This window comes from Dasypus novemcinctus, chromosome 14 (genome assembly GCF_030445035.2).
Source record: "Dasypus novemcinctus isolate mDasNov1 chromosome 14, mDasNov1.1.hap2, whole genome shotgun sequence".
In the NCBI taxonomy this organism is placed as follows: domain Eukaryota; kingdom Metazoa; phylum Chordata; class Mammalia; order Cingulata; family Dasypodidae; genus Dasypus; species Dasypus novemcinctus.
In genome coordinates this window covers 8377300-8400009 of record NC_080686.1, presented here as the reverse complement: position 1 = coordinate 8400009, position 22710 = coordinate 8377300, and the positions used below count along the sequence as shown (strand labels likewise).

At 40.3% G+C, this 22710-nt stretch overlaps 1 pseudogene; it reads left to right on the top strand.

Moving 5' to 3' along the window:
- The first annotated feature begins 7860 nt into the window (after nt 1–7860).
- On the top strand, nt 7861–16380 carry LOC101424875 (serine/threonine-protein phosphatase PP1-gamma catalytic subunit-like; annotated as a pseudogene).
- The last annotated feature ends 6330 nt before the right edge of the window (nt 16381–22710 follow it).

The window sequence follows — 22710 nt, the reverse complement described above, 5'->3', positions numbered from 1 at the left end:
AAAACACAGAGAATAGACACAGAGAGCAGACAACTGGGGGCAGAGGGGAAAGGGGAGAGAAATAAATAAAAATAAATAAATCTTTAAAAAAAAATCTGACCAAAGACAAAAAGCTGAGGACCACGTGGCTTCACAGGTGAACTCTACCAGTCACCCAAAGATGAACTAATACCAATCTTGTTCTTCAAAAAAATTGAACATGAAAGAATGCTACCAAACTTATTTTATGAAGCTGACATCACCCTAATACCAAAACCAGTTAAAGATACTATGAAAAGGAAAGTGGATTTGGCTCAATGGATAGAGCATCTGCCTACCACATGGGGGGTCCAGGGTTCAAACCCAGGGCCTCTTGACCTGTGTGATGAGCTGGCCCATGCGCAGTGCTGATGCACACAAGGAGTGCCACGCCACACAGTGGTGTCCCCCACATAGGGGAGCCCCACGTGCAAAGAGTGCACCCCATAAGGAGAGCTGCCCTGTGTGAAAAAAGTGCAGCATGCCCAGGAGTGGCGCTGCACACACGGAGAGCTGATGCAGCAAGATGACGCAACAAAAAGAGACACAGATTTCCGGTGCTGCTGACAAGAATACAAACGGACACAGAAGAACACACAGCGAATGGACACAGAGAGCAGACAACTGGGGATGGGCGGGGAAGGGGAGAAAAATAAATTAAAAAATATTCTATGAAAAAAGAAAATTAGAGACCAATATCTCTAATGAATATAGATGCAAAATATAGATGCAAAAATCCTCAACAAAATACTTGGAAACAGACTCCAAAAGCACATTAAAAGTATTATACACCACAGTTAAGTGGTTTTATCTCAGGTATGCAAAAGTGGGTCAACACATGAAAATCAATTAGTGTAATAAACCACATTGATAAATTGAAGAAGAAAAATCACATGATCCTCTCAATTGATGCAGAAAAGGCATTTGACAAAATACAGCACCCTTTCTTCATAAAACACCCCAAAATGATAGGAATAGAGGGAAACTTTCTCAATACGGCAAATTGCATATATGAAAAACCTATAGCTAGAATTGTACTCAATGGTGAAAGACTGAAAACTTTCCTGTTGATATCAGGAACAAGACCAGGATGCCCACTGTCACCATTATTATTCAATATTGTGCTAGAAGTTCTAGCTAGAGCAGTTAGGGTAGACAAAGAAATAAAAGTCACCCAAATACGAAAGGAAGAAGTAAAACTTTCACAGTGTACTGAGGACCTGAGTCTATATCTACAAAATCCTGAAATATCCACAGCAAAGCTATGAGAATTAATAGATGACTTCAGCAAAGTGGGGGATATAAGGTTAATACACAAAAGTCTATAGCGTTCCTATACTCTACTGACGGCCAATCTGAGAAGGAAATCAGAAAAACAATTCCATTTACAAGAGAGACTAAAACAATCAAATGCTTTGGACTAAACTTAACTAAGGACATTAAGGATTGTATATTCAGAAAACTATAAAACATTGCTAAAAGAAACTGAAGAAGACTTAAATAAATGGAAGGACATTCTGTGTTTGTGGATTAGAAAACTAATTATTGTTAAGATGTCAATTCTGGGAAGTGGATTTGGCTCAACTGATAGAGCATCCACCTACCATATAGGAGGTCCAGGGTTCAAACCCAGGACCTCCTGACCCATGTGGTGAACTGGCCCACGTGCAGCGCTGATGTGCGCAAGGAATGCCATGCCATGCAGGGGTGTCCCCCACATAGGGGAGCCCCACATGCAAGATGTGCACGGCGAGCTACCCTGTGCAAAAAAAGTGCAGCGTGCCCAGGAATGGCACCACACATGGAGAGCTGACGCAGCAAGATGACACAACAAAAGAGAGATACAGATTCCTGGTGCCTCTGAAAAGAATACAAGTGGACACAGAAGAACACACAGTGAATGGACACAGAGAGCAGACAACTGGGGGTGGGGGAAGGGGAGAGAAATAAATTAAAAATAAATAAATAAATCTTTAAAAAAAGATGTCAGTTCTACCCAAACTGATTTACAGATTCAATCCCAATAAAAATTCCAATAGCCATTTTTGCAGAAATTGAAGAGCTAATAATCAAATTTATTTCGAGGGTTAAGTGGCCCTGAACAGTTAAAAATATCTTAAAATAGCACGAAGTTGTAGAACTCTCACTTCCTGAATCTAAAGCATATTACTTAGCTACAGGTAAGTATGCTACCGGTATAAGGACAGGCAGATTGATCAATGGAACTAAATCAAGAATTCAAAAATTGACCCTCACATCAACAGTCACGTGATTTTTTTTCTTCCCCTCCAATTTCCCTCCCCCCTTGCCCTGCTGTTTTGCTGTTTCCATTCACTGTGTGATCTTCTGTATCTACTTCTCTTTTTATATTCTCTTCTCTTTCTCCTCAAGGATTCCCCAGGATTCAATCCTGGGGACCTCTGATGTGGAGAGAATTTCCCTGTTAATTGTTCCACTTGAGTTCCTGGTTTCTGCTGTGTTTACTCTTGGCTCTCCCCTTTGTCTCTTTTGTTATGTCATCATCTTGGTGCATGGCTCATTTAGGCAGGCACTGGCTCACCGCGTGGGCCCTCACCTTGCTGCATGCACACTTGGCTAGCCATGTGGGCACTGGCCTCCCATGCCAGTACTCACACGGGCACTTGGGTTGCCATGAGGGCTCTCTCATGGGCTCTCAGCTCACCATATGGGCACTCAGCTCACCATGCAGGCACCCACAATGGCACTCAGCTTGCTGTGCAGGCATTCAGCTCACCATGTGAGCACTTGCCTCATAATGAGGGCACTTGGCTCACCATGTGGGCACTGGCTTACCATGCAGGCATGCTTTCTCTTCTTCTTTTGTACCAGGAGGCCCCAGGGACCCAGGTACTCCACCCAGGTAGGTGGAGGCCTTATCACTTGAGCCACATTGGCTTCCTCAAGTGATTTTTGACAAGGCATTAAGTCTACTCAGCTAGGCCAGAACAGTCTATTCAACAAATGGTGTGGGAGAACTGGATAGCCATATCCAAAAGAAAGAAGATTAATATCTCTCACCTTATACAAAAATTAATGCAAAATAGATCACGGACTTAAATATAAAAATAAAACCCTAAGATTCCTAGAAGAAAATAGAGGAAAATGTCTTCAGAATCTTGTGATAGGCAGTAGTTTCTTAAACCTTATGCCCAAAGCACAAGCAACAAAAGAAGATACATGGGACCTCCTCAAAATTCAACACTTCTGCACCTTAAAGTACTTTGTCAAAAGGGTGAAAAGGCAGCTGACTCAATGGGAGAAAATATTTGGCAATCACATATCTGATAAGGGTTTAATTTTCATGATATATGGAGATCATACAACTCAACAATAAAAAGACAAAAGCATCTAGTTAAAAAATGGGCAAAAGACTTGAAAAGACAACTGTCCAAAGAAGAAATACAAATGGTGAAGAAACACATGAAAAAGTGTTCAACATCACTAGCAATTAGGGAAATGCAAATCACAGCAACAATGAGGGAAGCCAATGTGGCTCAAGTGATAAGGCCTCCACCCACCATATGGGAGGACCCAGGTTCGATCCCGGAGTCCTCCTGGTAAAAAAAAAAAAAGAAGAAGGGAAAGCTTGCCTGCATGGTGAGCCAGTGCCTACATGGTGTGCCAGTGCTTTCATGATGAGCCGAGTGCCTGCACTGTGAGCCAAGTGCCATGTGGCTACCCCTGCGGCAAGTTGAATGCCCATGCAAGTAGCTGTGGCAAGCTGAGTGGCCGTGTGGTGAGCTGAGTGTCTGCGCAAGTGTCCGTGTGGTGAGCCAGTGCTCACATGGCGACAAGTGCCGGCACTGTGAGCCAGTGCCCATGTAAGTGAGTCATACAGCAAAATGATGATGCAACAAAAGAGAAATGAAGGGGAGAGTCAAGGTGAAATGCAGCAGAGACCAGGAAATGAGGTGGCACAATTGACAGGGAACCTCTATCCACATTAGAGGTCCCAGAATTGAATTCCAGTGAATCCTAGAGGAGAAAAATGAGAAGAGACGACAAAAAGAGAAATAGATACAGAAGCTCACACAGCCAATGAACACAGCAAAAAACAGCAGGATGGGGGGGGGAAGGGAAGAAAAAAAGTCGAGTATGGAATTAAACAGGGTTAAAAACCAAACCTTCAAAAAAAAACTACAATGAGTTATCGTTGCATACCTATTAGACAGACCTTTATTAAAAATTTGGAAAACTGTAAATGTTGGAGTGGATGTGATGAGATAGGAACACCTATTCACTTTTGGTGGGAACGTCGATGGTACAGCGGCTGTGGAGGACTGTTTGGCAGTTCCTAAGGAAGTTGAGTATAGACTTGCCATGGGACCCGCAATACCATTGCCAGGTATCTACCCAGAAGAACAGAGAGTAGTGACACAAATAGATATCTACACACCAACGTTCATAGCAGTGTTATTTACAATAGCAGAGTTGGGAAAAACCCAGTTGTCTGTCAGCTGCAGAGTGGATAAACAACTTATGACATATATACATGATGGAATATTATGCAATAGGAAGAAGAAATGAAGTCGTGAAACATAAGACGATTTGGATGAACCTGGAGTACTTTATGTTGAGTGAAGCAAGTCAGACACAAAAGGACAAATACTGTGTGATGGCCATAATTTGAACTAAATATATTACATGAAATATGTGAAATATGAATATGGTTAAAATTGCCTTTATAACACAGTATTTCTTTGAAGCTGAAGAAATGTAAGTTAATACTACAAAATGTTAATATCAACCAAAAAAAATTATACTAAGTGAAGGAGACCAAATACAGAGTCCATTTATATAAAATGTAAATATAAATCAATTTATAAAGATGAAACGAGACTAGTAGTTATGTTAGTCTGATAAGGAAAACTAAGAGGTGTGGAATCTTTCTTTCTGGAGTAATGAAATTGTGCTAAAATTTTTGTAATGATGAATGTACAACACTATTATTATACTGAAAGCCATTGACTATACACTTTGGATAGAATAGCCCCAAACAACAGCTATGTACAAGAGGGGAAGCATACAGACATCAGGAAGTGAGGAATTTTCCTGTTTGTCTGTTTTTTTAAATTATTATTATTGAAATAATGACAATGCTCTAATAATGACTGAAGTAATGAATTCACAACTATGTGATTATACCAAATAACATTGATCGTATACTTTGGATAATTGTATGCTTTATTAATATGTATCAGTAAAATTATTTGTTTTAAAAAAAAATTCTAGAGAGCAGTTGTGGCTCAAGCAATTGAGTGCCTGATTCCCACATGGGAAGTCCCGGGTTCAGTTCCTGCTGCCTCCTAAAAACAAAAAAAGAAATAATTAGCAAACAAATGAAATGACCAACTCAGAGGAACTGATATAGCTTAGTGGTTAAGCACCAGCGTCCCACATACAAGGTCTCAGATTCAATCCCCGACCCTGGTACCTCAAAAAAAAAAAAAAATTCTATATACCTTACATACTTAAATTGCCAAAATAATTTTGGAAACTATCTCTAAACATTTTACAACACATAATTACCATCAAAATCAAACATGTCAGAATAAATGTCCATTTCAGTAAAATGCAAATGTAATTTTCGTGTTTTTCATTTTAAACAGTAATGTAACATTAGCATATTTGTATAAATTTAGGGAGAACATACTTATGTAAAACAAAATTGTCAGAAATATTTTTTCATTTTATTATTTTATCAGTATTTCAGTGAAAAAACATTTATGAAATATTTACAAAGACATTTTTGAAATAGCTCGGTGGGCTGGTTGCTATCAGGGCTAAGCCACGGTTTAATTGCATGCTTACAAAAGCAGCCAACACTTTTATCTTTTTATACTATTATTTGGTTTAAAATTACTCAACTTTAACCGCACTAACTTATTAATGTGGTTATCCAGGTTCAATTAGAATTAGCATGGAAACTGAACAAAAAAATTGATGTTCTTAAGTTTTTTATTATTATTCCTTGTTTTTTTCTAAATCATATAGTGAAACAATACAAATGAAACTATGAAAACACATTTTGTACTAGCAGAATTGTTGCAGTACTTAAAACACCTTAGTTAAGGCACCTTAAACACATCAGCTGGCATACTTTAAAACAGTAATACAGGTTTTAAACAGGGATTAATGGCTCATATAGGTATTATTACACTGTTTCCAAAAAAGAAGGTAATGTATACAATTTAATTTTACACAAATTTTTAAATTTATGATGGTATTTTGTCTTTACAGTTTTCTTAAATTCTTTAAAATTAGACATATATAAAAATTTAATTTATACAAAGCTTGGAGAGAAGTTTTTTCCTTAAATGAATTACTTTTGATTATGATGACATAAATATTAAGCACTTAAAATATTTATTTTAGATTATACTCTATTTTTACTGTAAGGTTCTCAGATTGCAGTGTGTTGAAAATCACCTTTGCTCTGCTTAATCAAATAGTTTTATGTAAATTTTTTGCATGACTTTTACCAGGAGTCCTGTAAATTAATTGGGAAAGGTTTGAATATCCAGGCTTCTATTTGAATGATAAGATTGAATTCTTTATAAGTCTCACTGAATCTTCATTAGGAGTTGGGAAATATTATTATAGAAGGGGAGTTAAACTAAGTTAGAACACAGAGGGAGAAGACAGAAGGATTTTAAAGAGCACCAGAAGCTCAGCTTTTCCAATTTCTGGGACTCTAAGAGTATTCATTTGTTTTTAAGCCTTTTGGTTAGAGCTCTCTTAAGAATTTTTATTTGTTAATTTAATATTACCATTAAGAGGTAGGAAAATATATATTAAACAGACAGACACAAAGCACAGAAACACAGAAGCACAGAAATGTAAAACTTACTCTTTCCCATAGTAAGTCCAGAGAAACAGTAAAGGAACAGAAACAGCAAAAGAAGAGAATTCTCTTACCTGATGCCAAAAAAAGAGACCAGAACAGAGGTCCTGAAACAAATGGATTTTGACCTCAAATGCAATGTAGTGGGAGTTCGAAGATCCACTAGGTGCTAGCCAAGTGAGCCAGGGAAGGATCTTGGAGAGGACAGAATGAAAGAATTCCTGCAGGTACCTTGCTCATCTCTGAGGCATCAGAGGCATCCTCCCAGCATCCACCTTCAGATCCCACTTCTGTATGCCAAGTACTGTTGTGCTGAAAATAAAATAAACAGACTTACAAAAGGGCCACAGAGCAAATTTAGTGAGCTAAAGTTGCATTAATGCAGAAGCATCACAAAAAGAGGTTTCTGCTTAAAGGGGCCTCCTGGTGGAGCAGCTTATGTGCCTCCTTGAAACAAAGGGAAGGCATGGAGGAATGGGGAGGGATAAGGCAGACATGACTTATGTTTAGTACCTGAGTTCCAAGGATGATGTGAACTACTGGACTATGATGACTGTGAATAGTTTGGGCAGGGTGTGCTTGAGACCCAGTCTGTTAATTTGCAAGCAGGATGCTGGTGTACAATTGTGGCCATCTGGTGAAGATCCACACTTTGCTGGTGTCAGCCTGATCTCTTTGCTTGTTCTTTCTTTGGGCAGGGGCAGAGGTCTATTACCAGCACTGCAAAGGATCACTGGTATGTTAGCCGGCTGTAGTTAACCTGCTTTATTTAATCTGTTTCTCCTTTGTAATCCACTGGATAAAATGGAAGGTCAAGACAATTTCAGCTGGTAGAGAAGGAGGGAGCAGGGAGTAGGATGGTTGGTGAGACCTTCAGCGGCTGTGGCCACCACACCACCACCGCCTCTTGGCTCTAGTAGGATAGGAGGTGTGAGTCCCGGGTGTACCACTGCAGGAGGGTCAGGAGTGGGAAGGCTATGGCAGATACAGATAAACTCAGCCTCGACAGCATCATCTAACGGCTGCTGGAAGTGAGAGCGTCCAAGCCTGGTGAGAATGTCCAGCTACGGGAGAATGAACTCAGAGGACTGGACTTAAAGTCTCATGAGATCTTTCTCAGTCAGCCTATCCTACTAGAACTTGAAGCACCACTCGAAACACGTGGTGATATCCACAGGCAATACTATGATTTGCTTTGACTTTTTGAGTACGGTGGTTTTCTACCAGAAAGCAACTATTTGTTTCTCAGGGACTAGGTGGACAGAGGGAAGCAATCGTTGGTGACTATCTGCCTCTTAGTGGCCTACAAAATCAAATATCCTGAGAATTTCTTTTTTCTCCAAAGAAACCACGAATGTGCCAGCATCAATTTTATCATGAATGAAAAAGAAGACACAACATTAAACTATGGAAAACTTTCACAGACTGCTTTAACTGTTTACCAATAGGAGCCATCGTGGATGAGAAAATATTCTGTTGTCATGAAGGTTGATCACCAGATCGTCAACCTATGGAGCAGATTCAGAAATTATGCAAACAAGTGATGCATCAGGTCAAGGTCTTCTTTGTGATATTTTGTGGTATGCCATCAGTAAATGTCTCTGGAGTGAATGACAGAGGAATGTGCAACACATTTTGCGCAGAAGTGGTTGCAAAATTTCTCCATAAGCATGATTTGGATCTTATATGTAGAGCCCGTCGGGTGGTTGAAGACGACAGTTGGTCACTCTGTTTTTTGCACCCAATTATTGTGGAGAGTTTGACAGTACAGGTGCCATGAAGAGTGTGGATGAAATGCTAATGTGTTCCTTTCACATTTTAAAGCCTGCAGTGAAAAAGAAGTCACTAGACCTGTACCACCACCAAGGGGTATGATCACAAAGCAAGCACAGTCATGATGATGGGAGTGAGTGTTGCTGGGGGGGGGAGGGGTGCGGTGGGGGTGGTGGGGTTGAATGGGACCTCATATTTTTTTAATGTAATATTTTTACAAAATCAATAAAAAAAAAAAAAAGAAATAGATGTCAGTTTGAAACTGCCTAGATGGGACTTGTAACATATAGTATATAACTTTCATTTTAAAACTGTAATGTATACTGGTCAGTTTGCTCAAATAGTTCTATGTTTGAAGGGCTGCACCTCCTACCTGTTTTGATATGAGTGGCATTTGCTGGTAATAACAGCAGATGAAAGACGTTTCCATTCCCAAGAACAGTATTTTGTTTTTAATTCTCTATTCCTTGTCAAACTTCCATGATGGTATTAAAGCTGTCCACCCCAGGACTGTTTAACCTACCTAAGGGGTAAGTGTATCATTGATCTTTTTTTTTACTTCAGGGCAACTCATGAATAATGTAAATGCTTGTTTTCTTTAGGATATGAAGAGAGGCCTAGGGTGCCCTGAATCTGTATGTTGTCATAAAATGCATACTGTCAAAACAAACCACTATGAACATTTTAAAAAATTTGTTCCAAAGGGATTGCTTTCTTTCTTTCATTGTCTTGTCAGGTACAAACTAGTTTTTTATAGCTTTCAACATTAGGAGTAACTTTCAACCTTCCCCGTATTGATGGTGTGATGTATATTTAATTAAAGCACAATCTTCTCCTACCATATACTGAAAATGACCATTAAAGCCATTATTTTAAATGTTTGCGACATTTTCCTAAAGCCAAATTTTTTGTTGGGATCTGTATTTACACTAGGTGGCTTGGCCATAGTACACATGCTGTCTCCAGGGAATTCAAAACAGGTTTTTTATTCCAAATAGCAGTTAGTAGTATAGTACTGTTTAAGCTCTTAATGATTAATGTTAATAACATTTTGTACAATTTACATATAGTCTATTCATTTAGTAATCTTTTTACAGTTGCAACAGGCCTGAACCTGACCGTTCAGAAAGTTTCAAATTATAGAAACAGTACTCTTCTATACAAGAGTGATTATTCTTTTTTTTTAAGATTTATTTTTATTTATTTATCGCCCCCCCCCCCTTGCCTCTTGCTAACTATATGCTCTCCATGTCCATCTGCTGCATGTCCTTCTGCATCTGCTTGTCTCCCTTTGTTGTGTCATCTTGCTGCTCTGGTTTTCCATGGGTGTGGGCCATTGGCTCTCCATGGGCACCAGCCAGCTTGCCTTCACCAGTAGGCCCTGAGAAGTGAACCCAGGGCCTCCCATGTGGTAGATAGGAGCCCAGCTGATTGAGTCTCATCCACTTCCCTGATTATACTTACTTTGGCCTACATTCTTTTTTCTGTAGTGAAGTCACAGAGGAAAATCTATCAGTAGAAGTATATGGCAAGGCTTTCCAAAATAAATTTCTTTCCCAAATATTTCCTCACCAAGGACCAGTTGCCTGAAACACCAAATGAGGAGGTGCTGTTAATAGGGCTTTTTAAAGCCAATTGAAGGGAAATGTGTGCCATAGGGGGGAATCAAGAGGTTCCTTTAAATTGCCAGAAGCAGCCTGATAGAGAGGTTTAGATATAGGTCTGAAGTTTGGAATGCAGAGATGGAGAAAGTTGACAAGTCATAGGAAAGAAAGGAGGTTGTTTTAGTTTGTGGGAGCTGATAGCTGTTGATAAGTTAGATTTTTTCTGCTTATGTGAGGGGACAAGATGAAGCCCAAGATAGGTTATTTCAGATTTTTAAAAATTGTCCTTTGCTTGGGGAAACACAGTATCTTTCTCTTTTTTTAAGATTAAAAAAAAAAATTTCTCTCCCCTTTTGCCCCCTGCCCCCCAAGTGTCTGCTCTCTGTTTCTATTCACTGTGTGTTCTTCTGTGACCCCTTCTATACTTATCAGTGGCACTGGAAGTCTGTGTTTCCTTTTGTTGCATCATCTTGTGTCAGCTCTCTGAGTGTGGGCACCATTCCTGGGCAGGCTGCACTTGCTTTCGCACTGGGCGGCTCTCCTTACGGGATGCACTCCTTGCATGTGGGGCTCCCCTATGCGGGGGACACCCCTGCATGGCACAGCACTCCTTGCGCGCATCAGCACTGCACGTGGGCCAGCTCCACATGGGTCAAGGAGGCCCGGGGTTTGAACCATGGACCTCCCATGTGGTAGACGGATGCCCTAACCACTGGGCCAAGTCCACTTCCCCACAGTATCTCTTATCACCAAGAAGTCAGGCAGGTGATGGTGTGGGTTATGGATGTTTGTAGGAGGGGCTACAAAGGAGGAGGTCATCGACATATTGGGAGACGAGTACTGGAGGGGAGTTAGGTTAGGGAGGTTTCATTGTAGGGCCTGCCTAAAAATGTGGGGATTATCTCTAAAGCCCTGGGGCAGAACTGTCCATGTTAGTTGTGGGGAATTTAGGGGGTCTTCAGGGTCTGTCGACATGAAGGCAAAATTGTCTTAGGAAGTCTCATCTTGGGGAATAGTGAAAAAGGCATCCTTGACGTCATGTGGTGTAATGTATAGTTTGAGGGGTATGTGGGAGAGAAGACTGTATGGGTTAGGAAGTAGGGGAATGATAAGCTATGGGCTTCATTAATAGTTCTAAGGTTCTCCACAAGATTATAGCTTCTGTTGGTTTCCTAACTGCTAGAATTGGAGTATTAAAGGGTGAGTTAGTTGGACTCAGGAGGCCAGCAGCAGTTTGTCAATGGTGGCTTTCTTTCTTTCTTTTTTTTTAAATTATTTATTTATTTCTCTCCCCTTCCCCTGCCCCCCCACCCTAGTTGTTTGTTCTCTGTGTCTATTTGCTGTGTCTTCTTTGTCCACTTCTGTTGTTGTCAGAGGCAGGGGGATCTGTATTTCTTTTTGTTGCGTCATCTTGTTGTGTCAGCTCTCTGTGTGTGCAGCACCATTCCTGGGCAGGCTGCACTTTCTTTCACGCCGGGCGGCTCTCCTTACAGGGCGCATTCCTTGCGCTTGGGGCTCCCTTACACAGGGGAAACCCCTGTGGCAGGGCACTCCTTGCGCACATCAGTACTGCACACGGGCCAGCTCCACATGGGTCAAGGAGGCCCGGGGTTTGAACCTTGGACCTCCCATGTGGTAGACGGGCGCCCTAACCACTGGGCCAAGTCCACCACCAGTGGTGGCTTTCAAGCCTCATCAGATGGAGATGGATAGGGGATACTGAGGAATATTTGAAAGCGGAGGGTTTCCTTAAGACTATTCTGACAGGGTGTGCTGTGACTGAAGGAGAACTGGTATCCCAGACTCGGGGACAAGCTTCTGTCTGCAATATGGGAGGAATGTCAGTTGGGATTGGGGAGGGGAGTGGATGTGGTAGAGAGGAGGAGAAAAAAGTTGGTTTGGGAGGCTGGGAGTGTAAAGGAAATGGAGGAGTGACATTTAGACAATATATCCCGACCTAGGAGTAGGGATTATGACGAACTGGTGGAATAAAGTGTGATTTTCTATTGAGCATATGTGTGGCTTGGTAATTAATGGAGAAGAAGGGATGCTGTCAATTACCAAAAGAGAGTTTGAGGAAGTAGATAAAGGTCCGGAATGTTCTAGGAGGACTGACTATGTAGCCCCTGTGTCAATTAAAAAGCTCGGCTTACATCCAACCTTGATGATAAACCTCGGTTTGGACTTACTGATGGAGATGTGGGGCTATTCCGAACCTGGGACCCATAAGTCATCTTTTGTCATTCCAAGAAGGTCTGGAAAGGATGATTTTGGCTCTGAATCCATAGGGTTCACTGGAGGGACTTTCCTCGAAACAGGGTTTTCAGGACAATCTGACTACTAATGACCCTTGCACCAACACACCGGGCAATGCCCTGATGGGGGCCTTGGATCAGGGCAGGAACGTGCCCAGTGCCCTTCCTTTCCACATTTGAAATAGGGTCCAGGTGGTGGCTGAAAGTAAGAAGAGGGATGGGGTTTTGAGAATCGACTCTGAGGGCAGCAGCAAGGAGGGAGGCTTTAACCTGATCTCACTTATGCTTTTCCAATTTGGCTTCCTCTTCTCTATTGTTAAAGACCTTGAAGGCTGCTTTAATTAGGTCTTTCTGAGGGGTTTGAGGGCCATCCTCTAACTTTTGTAGTTTCTTTCTAATATCGGAATAGCACTGAATGATGAAGTTGGTGTGTAAGTACAGTTGACCAGAATCTGAGTCAGGATCAAAATTAGTAGATATGTTATCATTACCTCCTCCACAACTCCAGAGGGGAAAAACTGCTTTGGGGCTCTGTTACTGGTTTCACAGATTCCATGCATACCCAAGATCCCAAGAGGCATCTGGCCAGCCCCACTGCAGTTCCCACCACTAACCCCCTTGGGATTACCACCAGGCTTCACTGACCCTACTCTCATGGCTCATTTCTAAACCTGCATAATAGAAGTCATGAAAAAGGCTGCCCTTCAGGCAGTTAATTATGAGTTAGGAAATGCTCCCTCCACTCCAATTTTTTGGAAGAGTTTAATCAGGATTGGTGTTAGTTCTTTCTGGAATGTTTGGTAGAATTCACTTATGAAGCTGTCTGGTCCTGACCCTTCATAATTGGGAGGTTTTGATGACTAATTCAATCTCGTTATTTGTGATCGGTCTATTGACTTCATCTATTTCTTCTTTTATCAATGTAGGCTGCTTGTGTCTTTCTAGGAGTTTGTCCATTTCCTCTACGTTATCCTCATTATATATACATTTTTTCAAAGTATCCTCTTATGAACTCTTTATTTCTGTGGAATCAGTAGTGATATCCCCTTCCTCATTTCTTATTTCATGTATTTGCATCTTCTCTGCTTTTTTTAGTCTAGCTAAGGGTTTGTCAATTTTATTAATCTCTCAATAAACCAGCTTTTGGTTTTGTTTATTTTTTCTAGTGCTTTGTTATTTTCAATTTCATTTAGCTCTGCTCTTATCTTTGTTATTTCCTTCTATTTTGGGATTAGTTTGTTGTTCATTTTCTAATTCCTCCCAGTGTGCAGTTAAGTCTTTAATTTTAGCTCTTTCTTCTTATTTTATGTAGTAATTTATGGCTCTGAAACTCCCTCTCAGCACTGCTTTTGCTGCATCCCAAAGGTTTTGATATGTTGTATTGTAATATTCATTCGTTTCAAGTTAGTTCCTAATTTTTTTGTGATTTCCTTCTTGACCCACTGATTGCCTAAAATGTGTTGTTTAACTTACATATCTTGGGAAATGGATTTGGCTCAATGGATAGAGCATCTGCCTACCACATGGGAGGTCCAGGGTTCAAACCCAGGGCCTCCTGACCTGTGTGATGAGATGGCCCACACACAGTGCTGATGTGCACAAGGAGTGCCGTGCCTTGCAGAGTTATCCCCTGCTTAGGGGAGCCCCACACTCAAGGAGTGCACCCCATAAGGAGAGCCACCCAGTGCAAAAAAAGTGCAGCCAGCCCAGTCTGTGCACACAGCAGTCTGTGTGGCGCTGTACACACAGACAGCTGACGCAGCAAGATAGCACAACAAAAAGAAACACAGATTCCTGGCGCCGCTGACAAGAATACAAGCGGATACGGAAGAACACACAGTGAATGGACACAGAAAGCAGACAACTGGGGGGGCAGGAAAGGGAGAGAAATAAAAAATAAATCTTTAAAAAATAAAAAAAAATAAAGAAATAACATACATCTTTATGGCTAGTCTGGTCCTCTGCCCATTACTGATTTTCAGGTTCATTCAGTTGTGGTGAGAGAAATAATTTTGTATAATTTCAATCATTCTGAATTTATTGAGATTTATTCCATGGTCTAGCATGTGGTCTATCCTTGGGAAGGATCCATGTTTGCATAGGAAGAATGTATTTCTACTGTATTTTAGTGTAATGTTCTATGTATGTCTATTAGGTCCAGATCGTGTAATGTACTATTCAAGATCTCTGTTTCTTTTTCGATTCCCTGGCAATATGGTTTCTCAAATGGTGATAATGGTGTATTATAGTCTCCCGGTATAATTGTAGAGGCATCTATTTTTCCACTTAATGTTTCCAGTGTTTGCCTCATGTATTTTGAAGTACGTGCGTGATGCATAAATGGTTATGATTATTCTTTCTTCTTCATAGATTACCTTCCCTTTTATTAATATATAATCACCTTCTTTGTATACGTATGCCTGCCCTTTTCTGGTTATTTTTTGCATATAAAGATGTTTTCCAACCATTGATTTTCAGCCTCCTTGCATCTCTGGGTCTAAGGGGAGTTTCTTGTAGACAGCATATAGATGGGCCATATTTTCTTCTCTATTCTGCCAATGTTTCCGGACTGGAGAATTTAATCCATTCACATTCAGTGTTAGTACAGTCAAAGAATTACATTAGCCATATTTTCATTAGGTTGATGGATGCCATATGTTGTTTTTATTTCACTTTTTATGTTTTTATTTATTCTTACCAATAATTTGCTTGCCTATGCTGTCCTCCAAACCTCTTTCTCCTGTTTTTTTTTTTTTTCCTTTCAGCCTGCAGAACTCCCTTTAGTATTTCTTGAAGGACAGGTTTCTTCTTGACAGACTCTCTTAAGTTCTGTTTATCTTTGAGTATTTTGAATTCTCCCTCATTTTCGAACACCAGGTTTGCTGGGTACAAAATTCTTGGCTGTCGGTTTTTTCTTTTACCACCTTAACTATGTCATTCCACTGCCTTTTTGCCTCCATGTATTTAGATGAGAAATCAGCACTTATTCTTATCGAGCCTTCCTTATATATGATGGATCTCTTTTCTCTTGCTTCTTTCAGTATTCTCTCTTTGTCTTGACCATTGCAGAATTGGTAAGTACATGTCTTGTCATAGGCCTGTTAGGATTCATACTGTTTGGGGTGTGTGGCATTTCCTAGACATTTCAATCACTTTGGGAAATTTTTAGCCATTATTTCCTCAACACTCCTACTTCCCCCTTTCTCTTCTTGATGTCCTTTATTTCTTTAGCCATATTGTCTTTCAGTTCCTTGATTTGATTTAGATCTGTAGGAATATCATCATTAGTTATCTCAAACACTGTGTCTCATCTGTGGCTTTGATTTGTTCATTTTCCTGAGCCATATCTTCTTTTTCCTTAGTATGGGTTGTAATTCTCTGCTTATGTCTAGGCATTTGTACTCTGATGCAGAGTTTCTCTCTCTTGCACAGCAATTTAGTGGTGTATGGCTGTGTGTTAGTGATCTTCTTTGATTCCTTGTTCATCTTGATTCAGGTTTTTAGAATTCTCTGTGCTTAGCTGTGCAAATTAGCATCATGGACCCAGTAATGGGTTCCAGACCAGTTTTACAGGGTCTTGGGAGGGAGGCTGCAAAGACTCCAAAAAAGCCTCTTATTTTTTTACTTTTCAAATTCCTTGCATGGACATTCTTTGTCTGGCAGCAGATGGGGCTCTTTCACAGATGTCTCCACTCAAATCAAGGATGGAATGTGTATACTGTAACTTTGACCTGGCTCACAGTATAGAAACAGTGACAGAGAATTCTCCCTCATAGCCAAGCCTTACTACACCAAACTTTCTCAGAAGCTGCTCTTCACCCTTGACCATCCACCCCCTCCCTTTTCCATCAATAGCTACTGCTAGGGGCCAGAAGACTCAGTGCTGTCTGCTCCAAGGGTGGAGGGATAGGCACCAGTAGCAGCTTTTACTCACAGACTTCAGCACTGAGCTTCCTTTCCACGCCCCTGTCTTTTCTGGGTGGTGTCCAGCCTTTCCTTGATTTCCTAAGTCAAAGAACAAGTTTCTGGCCAGTTTTTGCCTGTTCTCTAGCTATTTTTTTTTTCTGGGAGAAGTGAGTCCTGTGTCTAATCCTCCATTTTTCTGGAAACTATTATCCTTTTTAGGTTTTTGATATTGTTAGAATTATTCCTTCCAGGATTGGTATATTTTAATCAGGAATTAAACATTTCCTCATGACTCTCTTCAACCTGAATATAATGTTTTCTAATTTGATATAATGTCTCATTCTCATACTTCATACTTCTCATGGAGAGGTCATGAATTGTTACTCCCTGGCCTCAGAAAGAACATCTGGGCCTGATAATTAAATAATAATATATTATTATAAATAACCATAGTAATTTAGCAGTCTCAGTTAAGCTTATTTTAAAGCAGTCTACATGTAACAATTTATTTTATAATTCAGAATGAAACTTTGTTTAAAAGACCACTCCCTTTTATGATTGAAGAAATTAAGACAGAAAAGGAAGATAGCCTTAACTGGGGTAAACAGGTTATATTTAATAGTTTTTGAATATTTCTTGGGGTTCTACAAACATCAGTAGCATTTGGCTCAGGGATCATTTATTTTCAATCCTGCCCCCCAGTTTTCCTGAATCTTAAAATACTGTTGTTGTCCAGAAACGTGACTATTTTAGGTACATTTAAGAGCTAGGGATCTGTCACTCTCCATAACAGCTACCTATTGTCAAGACTTCCTAGGTGGCATTTGGAAGGTTTTCAACCTGTAGACATCCATATTAAGGTCTACAGAGACAATTTAAACTGCAGAGATTGGCCCTTCCAGGTTAAAATCCTGGTTCCCAGGAAAAAACACTTTTACCCAAGGTACATAATAAGTACTCCCCTAGATCTGGGGCTATGAAAACAGGCTATTTGGGGCATTTCTCAAAAATTCCAGGCAATCCTATTAGGTCTTACAGGACATTACCATATCCCTTACTTAATGAATATTTTTTTAGACCTTTCTAATGACCTTTGAATCTCCACAGTCTTACCTTTCCATGCACATTCAGCGGGTCATTTGAAACCCATTTCAAAGATGAAATAGGTATTTTTGGAAGTAGATATTTTGGGCCATTAAATCCCCCTGTTGGGATCTCTCCCATAACAAATGAGACATTATCTTTTATCCCAGCTGTCTTCTGTAACTTTGTGTTTGAATCCCATTCCTTCAGGTGGTGTCATGAATTTTATATCATTATTTATAAATTATGTACTTTTTCTTAAATTACTTTCCTCTCAATCTGATCCATCCTCTTAGATTTTAAAGAGATTCTCAAATCTGCCATTCTGAAATTTGAAATGAAAACTTAACACTTTGAATTTTTATTTCCAGCCACTGATTGCTCATCTCCTTTTCCATGCAAGTTGAACCAGAGTAACTTCATTAGCATTTCTACTCATCCCACCTGATTATCATCCTGGTGTTTTTTTCCTGTTAATTCATGGACTTTAGTCTTGGAGACAATAATATTTTTATCAGTATAGCAATCTTACAAGATTTTGTCAACCTTTTTCTTATTTCTTCTTCAGCAAAATATAATTAGTTTCTTAATGCTCCAAATCTGTGTAAGAAGTCTTAACTTAAGAGTATATAGGGGGAAGCAATTATGGCTCAAGCCATTGAGCTCCCACCTACCACGGGGAAGTCCTGGGTTTGGTGGTAACAAGACAGACTGGTGCAGTGAACTGATGTAACAAGACACAAGGATGAAAACATAATGAGAGATGTAACAAAGCAGGGAGTAGAGGTGCCTCAAATTATGATGTGCCTCCCTCACACATGGGAGGCCCTGGGTTTGGTTCTCAGTGTCTCCTAAAAGGAATATGAGCACATAAGGAATAGACAGTGAGTGCAAACAATGAAGGGCTGTGGAAAAATAAATACAATAAATCCTTAAAAAAAGGGGGAATGGTTATATAGGTTGACTATTTCTATGTTCATCCAGTCCATCCCCGTGCCTCTTGAAACTCTCTGTATATGTTCAGGGAGCATTCCTCAGCACTCCAGGTGTCCTCTCTTCCTGTAAGAATCTTGCAAGAGAAAGCTTATTGACACCATAAAGCCACTGTTTTGCAGATAGTCTTGGAGCCACAGCAGATATTCATTACCTCCTATCTTTTTCGTTCTCGACTTCCCTCACTCTCACTTAGACCCTCTCCTAGTCTCAGGAGCTTACAGTTGCTAGATCATGAACTCTGATGAGTCTTATTTCCTGGTCATAATGTTCTTCATAGGCAGGGTTTGCTGTTCTTGTCCATTTATTAATACAGTCATGTAGATAGAGCGGTAAAAACATTCAGCCTGGCTGTGTTGCGAGCGACTAGATGAGCACACTCTCTAGCCCACACGCTTTTAGGCACACCCAAAAGATGGCCCACCGGGCACTGAGCCAAATGTCTCCAGCCCCGCCTCACCCCCCTCCCGTGAGCCCTCCACCTATCAGCTATGCCCGGTAAGCCAAACCGCTATATAAACGCTGCAACTTCCTCAATAAAGCAGACCTGCGTCATAAATCTGTCTCCAGAGTGAGTTTATCTCCATCGCCCTTACCCCAAAGAGCCTCCCGCGTTCAACACAGTCAGGCAGGGGAGTATCAAAAGCTGCCTAAATAAATCATGTGGGTGCCAAACATATTCTTCCTTGCCCATTTTATTACAGCACACCTTCCTCCTCCTGATAGATCATATCAATCACTCCTGCTGAAACCGGAGCCCCCATTATTGCCTGTCAGGCCCCGAGCATGAAATGCAAGAAATGCCCAGCAGGTGACCAGATCAAAGTGTTTAATGGCATATTCTTGGGCCTCTGTCTTTTAAATAAATATTAGAATCACTTTGTCAACTTTGTCATGAAATTCAATATGAATTTGGAGTGGAATTTTATTATATTAACTTGATAAATGACAAATTAACAATATATTGAATTATACTATTCATGTTTGCAAAACTATGTAAATTTCTAAATGTATTGCTCCTTTTTTGAATTTGAGGAGAACAATACCCATTCTGTAGGATGATGTAAACTGAGAAAGGTAAAGGGCAGGAGGTCGGTGAAGATTAAACTTTCTGGTCTTCATTGCTACAGGGCATGTGGAGGAAAAGGTTTGGGTGCACCTAATTTCACATGAGACCTCAATTTGGACACATTATGTTCTGAGATAAAGTTATGTGTAATAGATTTTAATAGCAGTAGCTTTAAGATTATTTTGGAATATTTTGATCAGTAATATTGATTCAAAGAAAATGAAACTAATGACAAAATAATGCAAGAATGAAAATTATATAAACAAGAAATTTGTACACAGCCGAACTTAGCAATAAATAATAATTGCATGATGATGCAAAACTGAATTAATTTAACTAATATTGTGATTATTTTGGAAGTAATGGGACTAGCAGATACATGTGGTGGTATCAGAAAGAAGTCAATCTATTGAATGTTAATTGGGAAAAATTAAAATAGAATGCATACAATGTAAATTTGGATATACACAAGAAGAGTTAAAATATTTCGGAATAGTTACATCAATGAAACATGGCTGTAGATGTAGAGAAACAGGACAGACTCCTTTGGTTATTCTAAACTTGGTTGGATTACCCCATATTTTAAATGAATACTTTATTTTGAGCTTATAACAAAAGCAGTGTAACGATTGGGAAAATGGGGGACTGAGCATGAAGATACCTGAAATAGGGTACCTGAAAAATTACAGTGTAGGCAAAGTAGTCCCTGAGATAACTTGAGAAGGTATTTGTTTGGATATTAATTGAATGAAGCAGTGGCAGAATCTTCATTGTTCTGCACAGGTTTTAAGCATGGTAAAATGGGACATTGGAATGAATTCTGAACAAGTGCTGCTCATTTTTCAATGTATCACCTGGTATATACGTCCTCTGGGATCTTGTTAAAATGCAGAACCTGATTTGGTAGGTGTGCAGAGAACTTTGATTCTGCTCTTCTGTCAGTCTCTCTGACATACTCTTGGTGCAGATCCACTTACACCATACTGTGTGAGTCCTGAGGCCTTGTTTGGGGTCTCAAGTCCTTACAGAAGTTTTTTTCAAATTTTGATGCCTATTGGAATCACCTGAGGATTTTTCAAACTGAGTACCCATTTGAACATAGGAAGAAGTAAATTAAGCTCTCTGTATGGGGCCCAGGCATTATAACTTTTTAAAATTTCCAGATGAATTCATTGTGCAGAGGTATTTGAGATCCACTTCCATAGAGTATGTGTAAACAGTCATCAGCACAGAAACAGCATGGATTTTTAATAAAGAGAAATGATTGTCCTATATATTGTTCCAGGCTTATATTTCTCAAGTTATTTTTGTACTGGCATTTGTAACATTATTCGGATGAAAAAATATCCCTTAAACATAGGGAATCAAAAGGGAAATTCTTCAGTAAAAGTGACTGAAGAGGAATGTGTGAAGAGGTCACATCTCAGGCCAACTTTATCACACTCAGAAGCACAAGTTCCAAAGTAGGGCCCATTGGCAAGGCACTGAACTCCAGAGCCATCTGTCATGACAGTAGGACCTGGCTGTCTCTGTAACCCGTAGGAGCACCACTTTCTTGAGTTGTATCTTCTTTGGCTGTTTCTAAGATCATGCTGAGACATGCTTAAATGTGACCCCTCTGATGACCTCCTGACTATAAGTCTCTTAGCCATATAAATGCGTGTCTTCACCATTTCCCCCATGTAGTCAAGGTCTTTTTCTAGTTGGATCACCAGCTGGTGATTGGTAGTAATCCCTTGGTGTCAGGGAAGCTCATCCCGGGGAATAACATCCCACACTGGGCGGAAGGTAATGCATTTACATGCTGAGTTTGGCTTAGAGAATGGCCACTTCTGAGCAACATGGAGGCTCTCAGGAGGTAACTCTTAGGCACCCTGCAGCTCTAGGCCTAGTTGAAATTTCAAGCACACAGTCTCATCAGCATAGTCATCAGTATCAAGGGCTCATCATTTGACCATCCTTCTTCACTGGTCTTTGCCCTTGCACTTGGGGGATTGTTGTTGCTCCATTGTGGGGTGCAACAGAGTTCCCTGGAATGGGAACTCAGCACTCCCTCAGTTGATGTGTGAAACTAAACCTGTGGTTGGTGCTGGGTTGGTGTATACTCAGGAGACTTGAATCTCTGGACTGTCCATGTGCCAGCTGGGCCCTGAGCCTCAGCAGAGCTGCAGAGCCTACTCTCCAGTTTGTTGGGCTTACACAGATCAGATAACAGGGAGGAAAGGATAGATAACCACCACACCAGGGAGCCGAGAGAGTCTAAAACTGCAAGCAGAAGAATCCCATCCATCAGGCATCTGGGATCTAAACCCCCTCTTCATTTAGAAATGTAGTGGGCATTGCCATCCCACATTCCTCAGGATGGAGGATACTGGTATTCTACTATAAAATTATTGTGCCTCTACCAATGCAAGAAACGTTATCATTGATGTGGAGACAGTGGCCATGGGAGTTGCTGAGGGAAGGGAGAGGGAAGAGGATGTGTGATATGGGGGTATTTTGGGGACTTGGAGTTGCCCTGAATGATATTGCAGGGACAGATGCAGGACACAATATATATCCTGCCATAATCCACTGAATGGACTGGGAGAGAGTGTAAACTACAATCTAAACTATAATCCATGCTGTGTAGCAGTGTTCCAGAACATATTCTTCAAATACAATGACTGTGCCACACTGATGAAAGAGGTTGTTGATGTGGGAGGAGTAGGGGTGGTGGGGAGTGGAGGTATATGAGAACTTCCTACATTTTTAATGTGAGATTTTGTGTGATCTGTGTATTTTTTTAAAAAAGATTAAAAAGTGAGCAAAAAAATGAAATTCTTGAGATCCATTCCAATATAAATTTCAGTTTTTACTGAGAAGTCAATAAAGTCATATACTCTATGGCATGAACTTAGATTTTAACTTTTTCCCATTTTCTTCTCAGAGTTTCTCAACTCTGATATGTTTTAAACTATCTTCCCCTAAATCCACAACCTTGAGAGTCTGGTTCTCTCCAACTCAGTGAATCCACTGAATGCCTCTTCATTCCACAAACTCCCTGTGTCCCTTCTTCTAGAAGTTATCTCTATTTTTGTGTCCTAGTTCACAAAATTCTCCTGGATTTCTTAGAGTCTTCTTTGTGGGTATTTGCAATCCCTT